Source organism: Lithobates pipiens, unplaced genomic scaffold (genome assembly GCF_037356315.1).
Source record: "Lithobates pipiens isolate NorthernLeopardFrog02 unplaced genomic scaffold, aLitPip1_a1.2 Scaffold_19, whole genome shotgun sequence".
Lineage (NCBI taxonomy): Eukaryota > Metazoa > Chordata > Amphibia > Anura > Ranidae > Lithobates > Lithobates pipiens.
The window spans coordinates 436,715,985-436,736,836 of NW_027507764.1; positions in this window are offsets into that span (position 1 = coordinate 436,715,985).

Below are 20,852 nucleotides of genomic sequence, written 5' to 3' on the forward strand. Positions count from 1 at the left end.
ATTACTTTGATTAGATTACTGGTTCATTTCCCAGGAAGGGATTCCCCTCTGTTCACAGTGGCCCTGTCCTGAGTAGTAGATTCACTACCAATCTTATTATCAAACCCACATTTCCACTCAGTGAAGGTTCTGATTCTCTTATTTACCTACAGTTTTAGTGCAATATCTTATTTAGGAGGGCCATTTCTCATAACCCCTCCCTCCAAAAGAGGGCTACATCTGCAACTGGATAATGGTAGATAAAAAACACTAAGCCTGGGATCACATTGGTACGAATTGGCATGCGATTTGACATGTCAAATTGCATGCCAAATCGGCAGCTATTGCCGGCAATGGCAGCGTCCGAATCTTCTGGCAATGACAGCGTCCGACTTTGCAGCGCCGCACCGATTCCCAAAAGTAGTTCCTGTGCTACTTTGGTCGACTTCAGGAGGTGATTTTTATAGGCATTTGGAACAGATGTCCATCAAATCGCCCCCAAATTTAGACTGCATTGTTGGGTTAAAAACAATTTAACACGCAGAAATGTGAACCTAGGCTAAGGGTCCTTTCACGCGGCGGTCCAATCAGGTCCACCTGTCAGTTTTTCAGACGGGCCTGATTGGACCCTCTATGCACCCCTATGGAGCGGCGGATGTTAGTCATGATATGCCACTACCCAATCCAATCCTCTCTGCCTAAACCGGATGGACGGTGACTTTATTTTCCTTCTGTCTGGCAGATCGCATAGGATCGAATGAAAAACGGACAGGTGGTTCATTTTCATCCGATCTCCCTATAGAGGAGAGCGGGGCTCTGACAGGTCCGTCTCCACACAATGAGCGGAGATGTCCGGCGGGGATCAGCGGAGCAATCTCCCGCTGAGCAAAGCTGAGTCCGCCGAGCTGACCGCCCGTGTGAATGGACCCTTGGAGCCTTAGATTTCTAAACTATGCAAGTATATGCAATTGTGTTTTCAGCTCATGCTGCCAAAATTACATCCATGACTTGCAGTACTCACTTATCACCCATACACACCATAAATAAGACTAGGAATGACCAAGGCTTTTTTGCCTGGTCTGTTTACATGTTTAATTAACATGTTTAAACTGCCTATCTATAATTATAGTTAAACTGCCCATACACTGCAAGATTTCTTTTATTCTGCCCTGTGGGCGTAACAAGAGAAATATATAGATTTCTCCATGCACCCTAAACATTGTAGAAGGAAAAAACTCCCCTGCCAGCTACTGTATAGCGGGTGTCAGCTGCCAGAATATCAAAACAGTGGCTGCATCTGCTGTTTGGCTGACAATTTTCTACCCAACTTCTTCAAATTGAATAGCAAAGGGTGCCTGGCAGTAGGGTGCCAGCTGCTTGAAATTTTCTCCATGTATGGCCAGCTTTACCCTTCTTAGTCACAGGTACCCATAGACCCTTTTAGAACCAGTGGTGCCGTGATACCAAGGTATACGATTTAATAAATCATTTACTCACGCTTTCTTTGTTATAAGGTTACAAATAGAAAATGTTTTAAATTAGAAATGTGCTTAAAATTGTATAACAAAACCCCAGCCTAAACAATTTCCTTTCGTTTTGGATAGAGTGAGGGAAAGAATTGAACCCTCTGTCTGGGTTTTTGGTTTTCTGTGTCAACGCTAGAAATATTTCACTTTACTTCCTGTGTTTGTCACTTAGACAGGAAGTGACAAGAAGCTTTCCAACAGAAACAGACCAATAAAAAGTTGTTTTAGTACTAGGGTTCGGAAGAAGTTAGTAATTTGGTCAGTTTTTTGTTTCTCTCAGTTTTCATTTCTTGATTTCCTATTTTGTCATTCGGAAATAAAGTGTTATGAAATATCCCTAATACAGACACAAACAACATCCACAAAAGTGGATGTAGGTAAATTACGGCTGCCTAGAGGAGAGAATCTTCCTTAGTGCCAGGGACATTGCTTGGATTTAAACAAATATTAGGCACCTTTGGGCACCCCAGGGAGAATAGTGATGTGGGGCATGCACCACGTGGGGATGTATAGTTGGTGGGGCAAAACTGTTAATAGTGGGAGGGGTTTAAGGGTCATGGTTCCACAAAACACAGGACTCCTTGTACCTTTAAAATATGATTTGATTGCTATACTTAAGCAAGAGTCTCAGAGAGACAAAAACCTCAGCACAATCATTTAAGAAACAAAAAAAGAAAAAAACGCTGTTACATAGGCTTATGTGCACATTGAAAATAGACAGAAACCTAACACTTTGAACTTCATTAAAATAGTTGGAACTACTTAGCTACCAGAGACTGTTGAGACAGTGAAAACTTTAATGGGAAGTATGTAATGTACAATATAGTTCATAATAGTAATAGTTGTTAATAGTGGAGGAGGTTGTAAGGCAGAATGCAGGGGTCAGGGGTGTGCCATGTACAGAGTGCAAGGGCTAGGAGTACATAACGCACAGAGTGGCACAGTCAGAGTTCGGTTTAGGAATACATAACAGAGTACAGGGGCCAGTGGTATGCAATGCAAAGCGTTCAAGGGTCAGGAGTATGTAATGCATGGAGTCAGGGGTGTTTAACACACGGTGTAGGGGTCAGGGGAGTGAAAAATTCCCTCTGCAAGCAATTTTCTCCCTCAGTTTACTCTTTCAGCAAAATTTCCCATCCCCTTAAAAAACAAAAACAAAAAAAAACACCACAACACCACAGCACTCCGCATAAATCTTTGCCCCCTGCTCACCCCCAAATCCCCCCTTCCAGAACTTATTATTCCCAGCACAAATCCACCCCCCCTAAATCCCCCCTCCCTGCACACATCCCACCCCCTCTCAACACAAATGCTCTTCCTTTGCCCTCCTCCTAGTAAAAATCATCTTCCTCCTCCAACCCCTCTCCCCAGCACAAATCTTCCTAACCCCCACCCCCATATCCCCTCAGAACAAATTTTCTTCCCCTCCTGATCCTTCTTTCCAACACAAATTCTCTCCCTCTAGTATGGTTCTTGATTATAGGTTATTGGCGCTACCTCCAACCAATTATTTTCAATAAAACTATTTATTTCCTCAAACCCTTTATGTCTATCACCTTAACCTGTCCCCAAGGACTGCGTGAATTAAACCCGTGTTCCGTATTATATCTCAGCTACACCCTATTTGTCCAACACCTCAGACTCAACCCAAAAGCGGTTACACACCACTTTATATCACCTCTACTAGGTGAACTAATACCACTTATTTTTTGTGTTATTTTACATATAATTTCATTATTAACCAAGAAATTCAAATCAGAAAAATATATATATAAGAAAATAATAAATGATTAATAAAACCTCTAACACAAAAAACAGGAAGCCAAAAAAACAAAAAGCAAAAAAAGGCCAAAAAGACCAGAAAAAACCCCAAGAAAAAACTTCCAAATAACTCGCAGTGCAAAGGCCCCTCCCTAAAATTGGGAAGAAAACCTGTCTCCAATTTTCATACAGATCACTTGTGCTAATTATTAAATACACCAAATCCCCCTACATTAATTAATGTGAAAAAAAGGGAGAAGAGAGAGATTTCCTCATACAGTAATATCCAATATAAAAGTAAAAATAAAATAAAACTATAAACAAAATTCAAAAAAACAAAAAATGTGAAAAATACGATTACATCCGGTAATATATACACCGATCCAAAAGCATATAAAAATGTGAAAGAGTCAATGAAACCAATATATATAAAGAATAAACAATATATATATCATAAAAAATATTTCAGTCCACAGTGAATCTTCTATCAAACATATCAATGTGCAATTGTGCCTCTTCAGAATACAGGAAAGGTGACTTTCGTGAGAATGCCTGCGCTTTATTGGTGACTTTCGTGCTTGTTCCCCCTCAAGGATCCCCACTCACCAGATCCATTCACCCCCTAAGGGGTTATACGCCTATAATCTGTATCCCGTTTGTCCGGAGATTCCACCATCCAGTTGTGTCTTCAGCGGGTCCTTCTCAAGGTTTTTTTTTTTTTTTTTTTTTTTTAAAGAGATGCAGGTAAGTCCTTATATCCACTAGTGGTTCCTCAAATGAAAGAAAATTCCCTCATGGTGTAGTATTTTTGATTATAATTGGGGAAAAGAGGGGAGAACAGTCTGATATTCTTCTTTAAAACAGGTATTTTTAGTTATGTAGAAATAGTAGGAGACTAATAGCCACTTAAAAATACTTTATTACAAAAACCTTTTTTACAACACTCTATGCAAGAAAAGGGTTTTTTCATGCAAGATGCAGTCTGAAAAACCATGCATCAGCATACAGCACCGTATATATATTTGTGTTATACGGCTCACAAAAATGTAACAACCCTTTTCAGCAAAAAAAGAAACAAATGTATTTAATATGAGAAGTAAAAAACAAAAAACAAAACAAAAATAAAGCACTGATTCCGGAATATATAAAAATATGTACCAAAAATCCACAGGTTGTGAAAATAAAAATAAAAAATATAAAAATAATAACAAGTGATCTGTATGAAAATTGGAGACAGGTTTTCTTCCCAATTTTAGGGAGGGGCCTTTGCACTGCGAGTTATTTGGAAGTTTTTTCTTGGGGTTTTTTCTGGTCTTTTTGGCCTTTTTTTGCTTTTTGTTTTTTTGGCTTCCTGTTTTTTGTGTTAGAGGTTTTATTAATCATTTATTATTTTCTTATATATATATTTTTCTGATTTGAATTTCTTGGTTAATAATGAAATTATATGTAAAATAACACAAAAAATAAGTGGTATTAGTTCACCTAGTAGAGGTGATATAAAGTGGTGTGTAACCGCTTTTGGGTTGAGTCTGAGGTGTTGGACAAATAGGGTGTAGCTGAGATATAATACGGAACACGGGTTTAATTCACGCAGTCCTTGGGGACAGGTTAAGGTGATAGACATAAAGGGTTTGAGGAAATAAATAGTTTTATTGAAAATAATTGGTTGGAGGTAGCGCCAATAACCTATAATCAAGAACCATTCCATTAACGCAGGTTGTTTAATGCAGCCTGTGCATATTAGGAAGGCAGCAACCTCATAAAATGAAGAGAACTTCTATTAAACCTTCTAAACTAATAGGGTTAAAATTAGATAAAAGAATTTAAACCAATAAAAAATCACATAGAGTACAAGGCTCCAGGTATAAATTAATACCTATACATACTCCTGCTGACCAAGACCCATCCCATAAGCGCGGCTTTACTTGTATAAAATCTCTCCCTCTAGTACTCTTCCCCTCCAAAAATTCTCACAGCACAAATCCCCCTCCCTCCCATAACAAATCCTCTTCCCCTCCCAGCATATATCCCCACCCCCACTTCCCCCCTCCAGCACAAATTCTCTCCTCTCCTCCCTTCTAACATAAATCCCCCCCAACCAAGTCCCTCCTTCTAGAACAAATCCTCTCCCCCTCCGTTCCCTTTCCCTAAACAGATCCTCTCCACTCCCCCCCATCACCCCCCCCCCCCGCAAAATAATATGTTGTTACCTGCCCCCTCCCCAGGTCATTGTGTCCCCCCCTGCTCCTCCTGTTATTCACGAGGCATATCATAGCTGAGGAGTTTCTCTCAGCTTTGACACTTATTGTTTTGACAGGCAGGCCATGGGGAGAGATACAAGCTGCTGCAGAGTGGGCAATCGTGGCATCGGTGACCTGGGGGACCCTGCAGATGATGGGTGCCCAGCGCTAGTTCATTTCTGAAATGTAAATTAGTGGAGCCATAAACTAGAACTTGTTTCAGAATTGGGCTCCCAGGTCACAGGATACTGGGATTTAGTTGAGATCATGGGACATTCCTGCTGAATCTGGAAATGGTTGGGAGGTATGTTGTTTCATACAAGAAATATTTTCCAGTGATGGTAGTTGATTATATATCTATATGGATACACAAAACTCAATCCGCCTACTTAGTGTATCATCACTACGCTATCAAAAATCACCCTAAATCTTAGCTGCTACTTAAATATACAATTGCAAATAAATTATAGGTGCATCAAAATATTTTACTGATAATCAACAAATAAATAATACCCCGAAGCGCTAATACTGTGTGAATATTAATTCACCCAATCTATCTAAAAAAAATCCTTTGTGCTAATTGAATAGATCAGTATATTAAATACACTACATACACAAAAACATTTTTACATCTATTTCAAATATCCACTCCTCAAAGTGAAAATAAACATAACATATATAATTTCTTATACATAAAATATAATAAACAAAACAGTGCAACTGCAATTATCCAAAAAAAATATATATATCTATAAGTATAGTCCGTCACCAAAGGGTGATTAAAAATCTTCCAACAATAATCCTTCTATTATAATAATCCCTCACACTGATAGAGGGATTATTGTTGGAAGATTTTTAATCACCCTTTGGTGACGGACTATACTTATAGATATATATATATTTTTTGGATAATTGCAGTTGCACTGTTTTGTTTATTATATTTTATGTATAAGAAATTATATATGTTATGTTTATTTTCACTTTGAGGAGTGGATATTTGAAATAGATGTAAATTTTTTTTGTGTATGTAGTGTATTTAGTATACTGATCTATGCAATTAGCACAAAGGAATTTTTTTAAATAGATTGGGTAAATTAATATTCACACAGTATTAGCGCTACGGGGTTTTATTTATTTGTTGATCATCAGTAACATATTTTGATGGTAGTTGATTATTATAAATCTTGTATATCTAATTTGGTGAGTACTTAAAGCGGAACTTCGGTCATTTTTTCCCATCTTTGCATCTATTAAATCTTAGGTCCTTGTTGTTTTAACTTTGGATAGTAAAACATTTTCATTTTCTGCCAGTAAATACCTTATACAGCCCACTTCCTGTTTCTTGTCTGGGCATTAGCCTAGACTTATGACATCATGCACAGCTCTCTCACTCTTGTGAGAGTATGCCAGGAAGGGAGGGGGGGATGAGTCATAAGAGGGCCAGTGAGAGCTGCAGAGCTGAAGGTGTGCCTCAGTGTGTCTGTGTAAATACAGGACGTGAACAGGCAGCAGATTCAGCTGCCCACAGTTAGAATGGATGCAGCCAGACTTGGTGGAGGGAGATTTCTGAAGCATATTTGGCAGGTACAGAATCACAGTAAATATAAAATAATATGCAAAGTGGTTGGAGGAAAGCTTCAGAATGGCAAAGATGTTTTTATTACAAAAGATGTGAGCAGACTGCAGTTCCTCTTTAAAAAGTACATGAACAAAAGAAAGAAACTAACTTTACCAAGATCGAGTCTCCCCTACTATCCAATGTGGAACATTTACTCTCAGTCAACAGTAGATTAAAAGGGTAGAGCAGGGGTGCCCAACAGGGGGCCACATGTGGCCAGCGGGGCCCTCTGAGGTGGCCCGTGACCTCCTGCTCTGGGATGGTGGGTTGGCAAACCCAGATTGTGGGTTGCCGACCCGCCATCCCAGGGCATCAGTGTTGTGAATGAAGCCAGAGGTAGAGGAAGCAAGTGGCTGCAGAGCAGAGCCTCATAAGCCGAAGCTCCCTTTATAGCACCAACACAGTGATACCAAATTCACTCTGCCTGGGATCAGCAACAGCCAGCGATACCTGAATGAAATACTGTTATTAACCACTTCAATGCAGAGCATTTTCACCCCCTTCCTTTTCATTTTCAGCTTTCAGCTCTGTCACACTTTGAATGACAATTATGTAGTCATGCGACATTGTACCCAAATTTTTTCCCCACAAATAGAGCTTCCTTTTAGTGGTATTTGATCACCTCTGCGGTTTTTATTTTTTGTACTACAAACAAAAAAAGAGTGACAATATGTTTTGCTATAATAAATATCCCAATTTTTTTTTTAAAAACAATTTTTTTCCTCAGTTTAGTCACATATGTATTCTTCTACATATTTTTGGTAATTAAAAAAAAAAATACCAATAATCGTATATAGATTGGTTTGTGCAAGTTATGGCGATATATTATGTCATTTTTTTTTTTTTTTCTTTTACTGCGATTTTTATTGTGACTGTGACATTGCGGCGGACAGATCGGATACTTTTGACACTATTTTGGGACCAATGACATTTATAAAGCGATCAGTGCTATAAAAATGCACTGATTACCGTATAAACGTCACTGGCAGCTAAGGGGTTAACACTAGATGGAGATAAAGGGGTTAAATGTGTGTCCTAGGGAGTGATTCTAACTGTGGGGGGAGGGGACTGATAAGAGGAGGAGACTGATCGGTGTTCCTATATACAAGGAACATGCAATAAGTTCTCCTCTACCCTGACAGGACGTGGATCTGTGTGCTTACAAACACACAGATCCACGTCCCTGCTCTGTGATGAGCAATCGCGGGTGCCCAGCGGACATTCCATGCCGGGCACGTGCATCGGGTCCCCACTGATGCGGAGAGCATGCACTCTCCACAATGCCTGGAAGCCAAGGACGTCATATAATGGCCGCCCGGAGGGACGAAGGGTTCCTGCAGCCGTCATATTACAATACGGTGGTAGGCAAGTGGTTAAAGGTGAGTTTATTATTAAAATTACAGTGTATATATGGGCATATCTGTTCTGCAGGAGTTACTGGGCTTCTTTCAAACTGATCTGCAGGTGTAGCATAGTGCACCTGTGGGTTACCTGCACTGAGCCATAGACTTCTGTTATTACCTGTGGGTTTGGTGCACTTTCAGAAAGTGCACCACACTTGCATGATATGATAGAAGTGTATGACAAAGTGCAGCTAACTGGCAGGAAAGCCGTAGGGGCACTGTGCTGCACCCACGGTGTGGGTAAAACGCAGCGCATCATTGTGACAGCAGCTTTACGCCCCTTTCACACAAACAAATTGGACCAAATTGGACTCTCCATTCACCTCTATGGAGCAGCAGATGTGAACAGACTTATGTCCGTTTACACCCACCTACCTCCAATTCGATCAAAGGACCAATAGAGTAGAGTGGACTGTGCCTGTGTCTGCTTTGCATATGCAGAGTGGACACGGATCTGTCATCCGTTCTTTCCGCTCATTCTGGTCCACGACCGGTTACCAAGTCGCTTAAGTGGCCCTTGCTCTTCAAAAGATTGGGCACCCCTGGGGTAGAGGGTGAAAAAGGTCACTGGGCTTTCATTAGAAAAAGGAACCCATCTAGAGAGTGGGAAGCTGGGTTATTTACATGGGCTTGTGTGCCAGGCAGAAGTTTAAGCCCTTGTACACACGGTCGGACATTCCGACAACTAAATCCATCGGATTTTGTCAGACAAATTTTGTCTGAAACTGTTGCATACACACAGTCAGACAAAATTGTCAGAAAATCCGATCGTACTTAACGTGATGACGTTATTTCGTTAGGATGGGACTACGTTCAGGCTAGTAGCCAATAGCTTTGGTCTAGGAATTTGATCTGCGCATGCGTGGCACTTTGTCCGATCGGAATTCTTTACACATGATCAGACAAGGTCCGATCGGATCATGTTGTCGGAAAATGTTATAGCCCAGCTGGAAAACTTGGTCCGTCGGATACTCCGACGGAAACAGTCCGATGGAGCCCACACACTGTCAGATTATCTGACAACACAGTCCTATCGGACATTGTCCATCGGAATGTCCGACCGTGTGTACAAGGGCCAAGATTTCCAGGAATAGTGTTTAATTACTGGTGTAAAGCATATGCTACTTAACATTCTGTGCTCATACCTCAGATCCGTAGAAACACCTAACACCTGCTTTTAGAGCTGGTGTCACTTCCAGAACCCCCAAACACATACTTTAAAATGGGTCTCTGCAGGTTCTGATGGGTGAACAGGGAATGCCAAGACATGATGGACCTTGCAGTTCCAAAGAAGCAGTTGAGCCCAAGTAATGGAGCAATGAAAGCATTGAAAGCTGTGCTTATTAACTAGAAAATGCCCAGGCCCTTTTTATTTACTCAAAATAATTAGACTGACTGAGGCATGCAAAGTATAGATACCCGCAAAAGAGTAGTTTGACATATCTGCTTTATATCCTTGTTAGTTTAACATCGACATAACACTTTCTGCAGTCCTAAACCTGTGTAGGGTCTAAGTTGGCTCAAACAGTTAATGATGTCATCTCATTCCTCAGGTTACCATATTCAGGCGATTAACCACTAGGCCAGAGCATTCTTATCATGGGCAGAGGTCACATGTTTCCCCATACACAGAAGCACCATGTATTCTATGTAGGCTCCAACAGAGAAGGGGGGGTGTTTGGAATGTGAGTATAAGTGGGTCAGAGGGCAAGCGTTTAAGAGACTGCCACTTGGCCCTGAATGATCCAGCTATAAATTGAAGGTTTACTTCACATTCAATATGGAGTATCATTTCTAATAAAAAGCTTGGCTCTGCTAAATTGACACAACTGGTGGCTGTGGATAATTGCCCGAATTTTTTATTTATTTTTTTGCATGGCAGATATTACACAAGATAAATCTCTCCAATTCTAAGCCACTTATACAGGTGAAAAGAGTAAGTCAGTTTGTAGAAGAAAGGGCCTCCTTTTTCTTCCACAATGTATTTGTGGAAAACGTTGCTGTATGCAAAAAGGCAAAATAACACATTATTACATTTCCTAATATGTATGTAAAAATTCCTATACCTGTACAGGGTCTGAAGTGGTAAAATTGTTGTACAGTATACTAACGTTTTAGGTTGAAGGAGGTTTTGTTGTGACAGCAGCAACCTGTGACCTAGTAGCCTTTTAATCAACTTTTTCTTTAGGTTTTCTAGGTTGGTTATTTTATTAAAAGCAAAATGTATTACTAACACCAATTGAGGATGGAAGACAATTGATTGAATCACAATAGTGTTATGAAACGAGGCTTAAGAATGTAAAGTATTCATGAATGTCTAGAGGCTGACACATCTGTCAGCTGGATGATAATAGGTGACTGCAGCAGAGTCCTGAAGTTCTTAAAAGGATCTATATAAAAGGACAGATGCACTCAGTTGTCAGTAGATTCTCATCCTTTCATGTCACAAGGACTGGTATGAGCTAGAGAATGGTCCACCAATTTTATTTTATCAGTTTTTTGGATACATTTTCCAGAAAAACAAAAACACTTTCAGCTTTTTCCCGAAAAGGACCAAAAACACCCAGTATGTGAAAAGTATTAAGAGATGCAAGTATTTTGCCACTGGCCTGTATGTCTTTCCACCTCAGAAATTTGCTTCTAGAGCAGAATAAAGAAATTGGACCTCTCATTTACCTTTATTGAGGTAGTAGATACCAACCCGGTCCCACCTTTCTTCTTTACTTTGGCTCTCCCCTCAACTATGCCCTAAGCCTTTAGATCCTGTCCTGTCCCACACCCTTGTGGTATGGGACTCTATAAAATACTCAGGCCAATTGATATCACTGGCTTAACGACAGTTCGGTCTTTATTTTCCACTCGGGCATCGTCTAATCCAATATCCCATTGATTTGTATAACATTCCAGACTCTGAGAAATTTCACTATCTCCAAATCCGTAATTTGCTAGAATTTGACGGCATTTTAAATCAGATGTCGGAGTTCCCCCATAACCCAAGGCCTTATCTGTTTATTATACTCTTCCATACTAAACAACTCGAGTGCCCCATCTTACTGATACATCAACTGGGAAAGGGACTTTGATGCCATGCAGACTCCTGAGACTTGGAAAAAAATATGGGAGGCATTATTCCGTTCCTCCCATAATGTAAAAACTTTAGAAAACTCCTTTAAAGTTCTGTCCCGGTGGTACTTTACCCTGGCCAGAATTGCGAAATTCCTCCCTACTTACCCTTCTACATGCTTTTGACACACATGATAAATTCGTATGTATCTGGCAGCCTTGGCTAGATTACTTCCCATGATGCAACCACATATGCGCTTCCGGGAACTGTAATCTACACAATGTGTTGACATACCTATAGTGAGCCTCTGGAACAGAGATGACCCCTCTCCCCTTCCAAACCCCCTCCCCCATTTCCCCCCTTTCCTCTTTCTTCTCTCCCTTTAACCACTTCCCACCCGGCCAATGCATATATACGGCCGGGTGGGAGCCGTCTACTCCTGATAGGACGTTCCTGAACGTCATTCAGAAGTAGCGGGATCGCGCGCGCGCGTGCCCGCGCAGCGGCGCGATCCCGATGTGCTCGTGTCACCCGGACACGGCACATCTGAGATCGGCAGGAGGGCTCTGTGATTGGCCCTCCTGATCACATGACGGCCGTGTCCAATCACGGCCGTCATGTGATGTAAACAAACAGCCGGTTGCTAGGCAATCGGCTCTCCTCTCCTCACACGGAAGTCATCGCTGAGGAGAGGAGAGCAGAACGCTGCAGCCGGCTGATGATCAGTGAGTATGGGCTGCTTTTTACAGCTTTTTACTCACTGATCATCAGTCTAGTGTCAACACACAACACACCACACAGTACAAACACAGTCCCCACATATGTCCCCAAACCACACATGTCCCCAAAACATACATGTCCCCAAATAATAAAAACACATGTCCCTAATAATAAAAACATGTCTCCCATATATGTCCCACTAAAATCACATGTCCCAATGATTATCTGCACACATATGTACGTGATCACCTGCACACATATGTACATGATCATTTGCGTACATATGTCCGTGATCACACAAACCAATTATTATACAGTTAACGGAATTTTTTTTACCAAAAACATGTAGCAGAATACATTTTGGCTTAAATTTATGACAAAATTTGATTTTATTGGATTTCTTTTCAAATAGAAAAAAGAAAATATTGTTTTTTTTCCAAATTTCCGCTTTTTTTGCGCTTATATCGCAAAAAATAAAAAACGGAGTCGTGAATAAATACCACCAAAATAAAGCTCTATTTGTGCGAACAAAATGATAACAATTTCATTTGGGTACAGTGTAGCATGACCGCGCAATTGTCACTGAAAGCGCTAGAGTTATGAAAGCTGAAAATTGGGCTGGAAAGGAAGGGGGTGAAAGTGCCCTGTATTGTAGTGGTTAAACAACTTTATTGTTTTCGTTAACTGCAGGACCCTCAGCTGAAGTGCATTGCATTTTAAAGGAGGGCTCTGATAACTAATTATGTAGTGATTCACTGTTGTATTGATCAATCATTTTTCTTGCCTTCATCATTGTTTAACTTTCAATATCTGCAGAGGAAAACTTCTTTCATTCTTGTTTACATTTCCGCATAGTTTTTTTTGCTTTATAACTGTCCATTTTCGAACCCACCTAGCTGTTCTAGTCATGGCCGTTTTTAGTAAAGGCAAACTATTTCCTGGAATCCATCTGCCGCTCAGGCACGCAAGCAGATGGGTCTGCTTATCTGAGAAAGTCCCTCCTCCCCAACTCCAGTTGAAAGAAAAACATGCCCCTGTAGATTCCTGGGGTCCATGACATTGTTTTGACCTATACCAGAAACCAACTGAAGAAATGTAAAATAAAAGTTTAAAGCAAGCACATTTAAAATATACTTTCCAATCTATTTACGGGTTCTAAAGGCGTAAGGCTTTTTACCATAAAGTTATTCTAAAGGCACAATTTTTTATTCTTTTTAGCAACAAACATGGTATATTTACCTGCTCTGTGCAATGATTTTGCAGTAGCGCTGCTCTTTCTTCTTGTATTCACAGGATACAGAGGCAGCAGTGGGAGCCATTAGCTCCTGCTGATGTCAATCAAATCCTACGAGGAAGGAGCAGAGGCAGGGCCAAGCCATGCTCTGTGTGTGTCTATTGGTGCACATAGTTTTCTATGGGGGGGGGGCACTTAGAAGAGGAAGAGCAGACAGCACCAACAGGGGAGCGCAGAAAAGGAGAAAAGGGGCTGCTCTGTGCAATATCCTTGCACAGAGCAGGTAGGCATAACATGCTTGTTATTTTAATTTATGAAAAAAACAATGATAAAATCAGCCTTTATAACCGCTTTAGTGTTGACTGGGAAAGTAAGGTTCTGCTTTAAAAATTTAGATTTTCATGTAGCAGGAAAAATTAATTGCAAAACCTGTACAATAAAACTGCTTCTTATTAGTGTCTTGCATTGCATTGTTGAAATATGTTGAAAAGATATTTAAAAATATATGGTGGAGAGATTAATCAAGCTCAATAATACATCATCTGTAAATATCCTGGAGGGTAAATAAATATCTTAGCCCAGCTTAGAAGAAATATGACAAGTTAAATAAGGCCAGTCTAAAAATAACCCACTCTCACTATCTCTCTCTGGAATTACAGTGAAGACTGTATGAACTGACATTTTGTACTAGCAGAATACATTATATAGGAGGTGTAGATTCATAAAGACCATTCTACTATGTCAGAATTTGTAGGGACTTTTTATACTGCTCACCTAACACTCAATGTTAAGATGACCTACTTTAAATGGTACGGAGACCTTGGGCTGACTCATCGCTGGTTCTAATTTAGTAGCAGCTATTTAAAACTTTCTCCATCACCAATCCAGCAATCCATCCTCTGCTTTTTCCCAATCCATGCTTCTATTGGCAGTGACAATGCAATAATTCAACTTCAACAAGAACTTTGGCCTCCCATTCAAAATATGTGCTGTAGAACTTAATTAAGTTTTTGTATCCTCACAAAAAAGTCCCACAATTAGCTGGTAAAGAAGAACTATTTTTTTTTTTCATTTAAAGTAAATTAGAGTAAGGTTTAAAATCCCCTCAGCTTTTATTTTTTGCCATCTGTGGAGATTTCTCTTCATTTCCTGACCCATAGGCAAAACAGGAAGTGAGACGAAAGCCTTCCAAAGCAAGGGAATCCTTGGTTGTCACCAAAACTAAGTCCTTAACCACTTGCTTACTGGGCACTTAAACCCCCCTCAGTCCCAGACCAATTTTCAGCTTTCAGTGCTCTCACATTTTGAATGACAATTACTCAGTCATGCAACACTGTAACCAAATTATTTTTTTGTCCTTTTCTTCATACCAATAGAGCTTTCTTTTGGTGGTATTTGATCACCTCTCGGTTTTTTATTTTCTGCGCTATAGATGAAAAAATACCGAAAATTTTGAAAAAAAATGAATTTTTCTTCGTTTCTGTGACAAAATTTAGCAAATTAGCAATTTTTCTTCATAAATTTTGGCCACAATTTATACTACTACACATCTTTGGTAAAAATAACCCAAATTTTTGCATATTATATGATCTGTGTGAAATTTATAGAGTCTACAAGCTATGGTGCAAATCATAAAGATTTGCAAAAAAAGATCACATCTGATGTACTAAGGCCTATCTCCATTCTTGAGACCCTAACAAGCCAGGAAAGTACAAATGCCCCCCAAATGACCCCTTTTTGGAAAGTAGACATTCCAATGTATTTAGTAAGAGGCATGGTTAGTTATTTTAAGTTGTCATTTTTTCCCACAATTCTTTGCAAAATTACGATTTTTTTTTTATTTATTTTTTTTCACAAAATTTTCATTGTAATAGCTTATTTCTCCCACACGGAATGTGCATACCACAAATAACACCCCAAAATACATTCTCCTACTCCTCCTGAGTATAACGATACCACATGTGTGAGACTTTCGCACAGCCTGACCACATACAGAGGCCTAATTTTGAAGTAGCACCTTCAGGCATTCTAGGAGCATAAATTACACATTTCATTTCTCAACCACCTATTACAGTTTTGAAGGCCCTGGAACACCAGGGCAATGGAAACGTCCAGAAAATGACCCCATTTTGGAAAGCTAACACCCCAACGTATAATCTATGAGGCATAATGAGTCTTTTCAATGGTTCATTTTTTTCCAGAAGTTTTCGGAAAATGTGGAAAAAAATGAAAACGCATTTTTTTTTACACAAAGTTGTTCGTTTATAAGATATTTCCAACGCATAGCATTTACATAGCAAAAATAACACCCCAAAATACGTTCTACTACTCCTTCTGAGTATAACGATACCACATGTGTGAGACTTTTACACAGCCTGACCACATACAGAGGCCTAATTTTGAAGTAGCACCTTCAGGCATTCTAGGAGCATAAATTACACATTTCATTTCTCAACCACCTATTACAGTTTTGAAGGCCCTGAAACACCAGAGCAATTGAAACGTCCAGAAAATGACCCCATTTTGGAAAGCTAACACCCCAACGTATAATCTATGAGGCATAATGAGTCTTTTCAATGGTTCATTTTTTTCCAGAAGTTTTTGGAAAATGTGGAAAAAAATGAAAACGCATTTTTTTTTACACAAAGTTGTCCGTTTATAAGATATTTCCAACACATAGCATTTACATAGCAAAAATAACACCCCAAAATACATTCTACTACTCCTCCTGAGTATAACGATACCACATGTGTGAGACGTTTACACAGCCTGGCCACATACAGAGGCGCAACATGCAAGAAACACCGTTGGCGTTCCAGGGACACATAGCCTGCACATACCAAGAATTACACCCCCAAATACATTATGCTGAGCAAAGGGTAAAGAAAAGATTACCTGTGGTTTTAGAAGCGCAGTTGTCCACAGGAGGATATCACTGGTCCAGGCAGCAGGCAGGGACTTGGTCAGCAACAGCGAACACAGTTTTTTAGGCAGCAGGCAGGGATACTGTCCATATTACAGTCCAGGGTTAGTGCAGAGATGTCAGCAGTGCCAAAAATATTGGTCCTGGTAGTAGGCAGGTCCTTGTGGTGTGGTCAGTGCGGCATGATGGCAGTAAGTCCTACAGGCAGCAGACAGAAGTAGAGCCTCGTTCAGGACAGAATGGGGATAGGGGTAGAGGCTTCTCCCTCCCAAATCTCTTTGAAGCCTCCGAGTCTCCAGACCCTAATCTAGGAATAAGAAAACAAAGAAAATTGTTTTCTTCTTCCAGAAAAACTATACTGGAGCCCCTCACATATGTGAGACCCCGTGTTGAATCCCACTAGTCCAGTTGCAGAATACATGATCAGTCCAAGAGGCAGGCAAATATCGTGGTCAAACAGTCCAAGGTCAGTTCCAGATCAGGCAGAGATATGTACAGAATCGTTAGACAGAAGCATGGTCGAATAACAGTCCAGGGTCAGTTCCAGATCAGGCAGAGGTATGTACAGAATCGTTAGGCAGAAGCATGGTCGAATAACAGTCCAGGGTCAGTTCCAGATCAGGCAGCGGTATGTACAGAATCAGCAGGCATAAGAGTGGTCAAATAACAAGCCAGGGTCAGTTACAGAGCAGGCAGTGGCATAAGGGGTGTGAAGGTGTATGAAGGCAGGAACTGAGGATTATGTTTACCATACTTCACTAAAAATTTATTGAAGTATGGTAACGCCGAAAACAGTCGCCTATACAGAGGCCTGGTTGGGAAGGACATTGTGCACAATAATAAGATGTGTCTCTTCTGACTCCTGCTTTGGTACACACCTTACATCTTTTTTGGCGTCTTTTGCCTGTTGGTGTGGGGGGGATTTTATCCGGAAAGTGGCGCTCGGAGAGTCGACTAACAACGTCTGATCTGATATTTTCTGGTGGGCCGTTTGGGAAAATAAGGGCTGTGAAAACTTCCTCCTGGTAGCCAGAGAAACGTTTGGGGTTTTGGGTGGCGTTGCGGTAAATTACATATGAATTATAAATGGCCAATTGAAAAAAATAAATTGCTACTTTTTTGTACCAATGATATGTCCGTCTTGTGACCAGATATGGTTCCATCATTTGGTCGTTGAAGTCGACTCCTCCCATGAACAAATTATATTCGGAAATGCATTTGGGTTTCTTTACGGGGCCATTCCTTCTGGGGATTTCCACGAAGGTATCGTTGTGGATAGAAGATAACATATACACATCCCTTCTGTCCCTCCACTTCACTGCCAGACCCTCCTTGTTTCTTAGACTTGCAGTTTCTCCTTTCCGCAGCTTCTTGTTCACCAGACTTTGAGGAAAGCCCTTCCGATTCTTTTTTACAGTGCCACATGCTGGCGTCTTCTTCCGGTGAAGGTTGTGGAACAGGGGCAGAGATGTGTAGAAGTTATCTACATAGAGGTGGTAGCCTTTATCCAGTAGGGGGTATATGAGGTCCCAAACAATTTTTCTGCTGGATCCCAAGTAGTCCGGACAATTAGGGGGCTGTAGCTGGGTGTCCTTCCCTTCGTACACCTTGAAGGAATATGTGTACCCTGTGGCTCGGCCACATAATTTGTAGACCTTCACCCCTTTTGCTGGGCATAAATTGCTTCATTCTAAGCCTGCCACTAAATTTAATAAGGGACTCATCCACACATATGTGTTGGTCCGGGGTAAACAATTTGGGGAATATTTCTGAAAAATAATTTAGTATTGGTCGAATTTTGTAAAGGCGGTCATAATTTGGATCATTTCGTGGAAGGCACTGGGAATTGTCACTGAAATGTAAGAACCTCAGGATCATCTGATATCTGGTTCTGGGCATTACCGCGGAGAAGAGCGGTGAGTGGTGGACGGGGTGGGTTGACCAGTAGGTACGTAATTGATTTTTTTTGTTGAGTCCCATATTAAATGTGAGGCCTAAAAAAAGCTTGAACTCCTCCACCGTTAGGTCTCTCCATTCGTAGGGACGGGCATAATAGGAGGTCGGATTTTGAAAAATAAATTGTTGTGCATACAGGTTGCACTGGGCCACAATTGACGCCAACATGTCCTCCGTAAAAATTAAATTAAAAAAATCGATAGGGCTAAAATTCTCCGTGTCCACCTGGACTCCTGGCTGGGCGGTGAAAGGGGGAACATTGGCCTCTCCTGAATTAGGAGGAAGCCACAAGGGGTTCTGAAGGGCATAGGGAAGGCCAGCATGGCTCCTAACCCTTTGGGGCTGAGATGACACCCCACTGGTACTTGGCCTTTCTTGCTGGGGCACTGCGGTGCTGGTGGACGGCATTGCGGTGCTGGTGGACGGCACTGCGGTGCTGGTGGACGGCACTGCCTCACTAGAACGCCTTCGCTTGATGGGCCGGATATCTTCCTCCTCGGATTCATCAGTCAGTGTTTCACTGCTGAGGACTGGCTCATAATTTACGTCGGCTTCAGAATCCGAATCCGAAAAGGAATCTGAAGAGGAGAGCTCCCCGTTGCTCTCGTCGGCCGCGGAAATAATTTGGTACGCCTCCTCAGCGGAAAAGACACGTTTAGCCATGGTAGCACTGATGGGCACTGATGAGGTGGCACAGATGGGCGCTTTTGAGGTGGCACAGATGGGCGCTTTTGAGGTGGCACAAATGGGCACTGATGGGTCGGCACAGATGTGCACTGATTTATTGCACAGATGTGCAGATTTATTGCACGGATGTGCACTGATGAGGCGGCAGATGGTCACTGCTGAGGCGGCAGATGGGCACTGCTGAGGCGGCAGATGGGCACTGCTGAGGCGGCACAGATGGGCACTGCTGAGGCGGCACAGATGGGCACTGCTGAGGCGGCAGATGGGCACTGATGGGTCGGCACAGATGTGCACTGATTCATTGCACGGATGTGCACTGATAAAGCGGCAGATGGGCACTGCTGAGGCGGCAGATGGGCACTGCTGAGGCGGCAGATGGGCACTGATGAGTCGGCACAGATGGGCACTGCTGAGTCGGCACAGATGGGCACTGCTGAGTCGGCAGATGGGCACTGATAGGTCGGCACAGATGTGCACTGATTTATTGCACGGATGTGCACTGATAAGGCAGCAGATGGGCACAGATGGGCACTGCTGAGGCGGCACAGATGGGCACTGCTGAGGCGGCACAGATGGGCACTGCTGAGGTGGCACAGATGGGCACTGCTTAGGCGGCACAGATGGGCACTGCTGAGGCACAGATGGGCACCGATTGGTACAGATGGGCACCGATTGGCACTGGCGGGCACTGGCGGTGCACAGATGGGCACTGGTGGTGCACAGATGGAGCACTGGCGGTGCACAGGTGGGCACTGGCGGTGCACAGGTGGGCACAGGTGGGGTATATCTGGGCACTGGCAGGGTATATCTGGGCACTGGCAGGGTAGATCTGGGCACTGGCAGGGTTTATAGTATGACTGGCACGTTTTATGTTAGCACTGGCACAGAGAACGCTCACTCACTGTTGGCTGTCTCCTCACACGCTATCGCTGTGTGAGGAGACACATTCGGCAATGGGTGATGATCTCATTTGTTTACATTTGAGATCATCACCCATTGGAGGAGGCGATCGCACTGTAAACGGCCGCTGTGATTGGCCGTTTACAGCGATCTGTGATTGGCTGTGTCCAGGGGACACGGCCAACACAGATTTTCCCCGATGCGCGCTCCCGGGAACGCGCGGGGAACTCTTAAAGGGGATGACGTCAATAGACGTAGTCCCGGAAATTGAGATCCGCGCTGTAGCCGTCATTTGACTATAGCGCAGATCTCAAGTGGTTAAAGTGGTTGTAAACCCTTACAACCAACTTTGACCTACAGGTAAGCCTAGATTAAGGGTTACCTGTAGGTCAAGAAATATCTCCTAAACCTATACGGTTTAGGAGATATTTACCCAAAGACAGCCACCACTGTCTACGGCGCATACACTGTAGACAGCAGTGCGCAGGTGCACTGGGCAGGCCGCAGATCGCGGCGATATGGCGCGAGTGTCGGCTCTCGTGTGCATGAGCGGGAGTGACGTCATCGCGGAGCCGCGAGACCCGGAAGTCGCTCCGGGATACATGGCAGCGGTGAAGAGGAAGACGGAGGACCGTTTCGGGGGCTTCGTTCTCAGGTAAGTTATTCATAATGAGCTAGTATGCTATGCATACTAGCTCATCATGAATTTGCCTTACAGGGTGCATTTAAAAAAATAATAAAAAATTGCCTGCTACTTCCTCTTTAACTGGAAGATTTCCTCTCTATTCCTGTTCTGGTGACACCGCAAAAGTTAGGATTTAGTTTTCCTCTTTCACTTTAT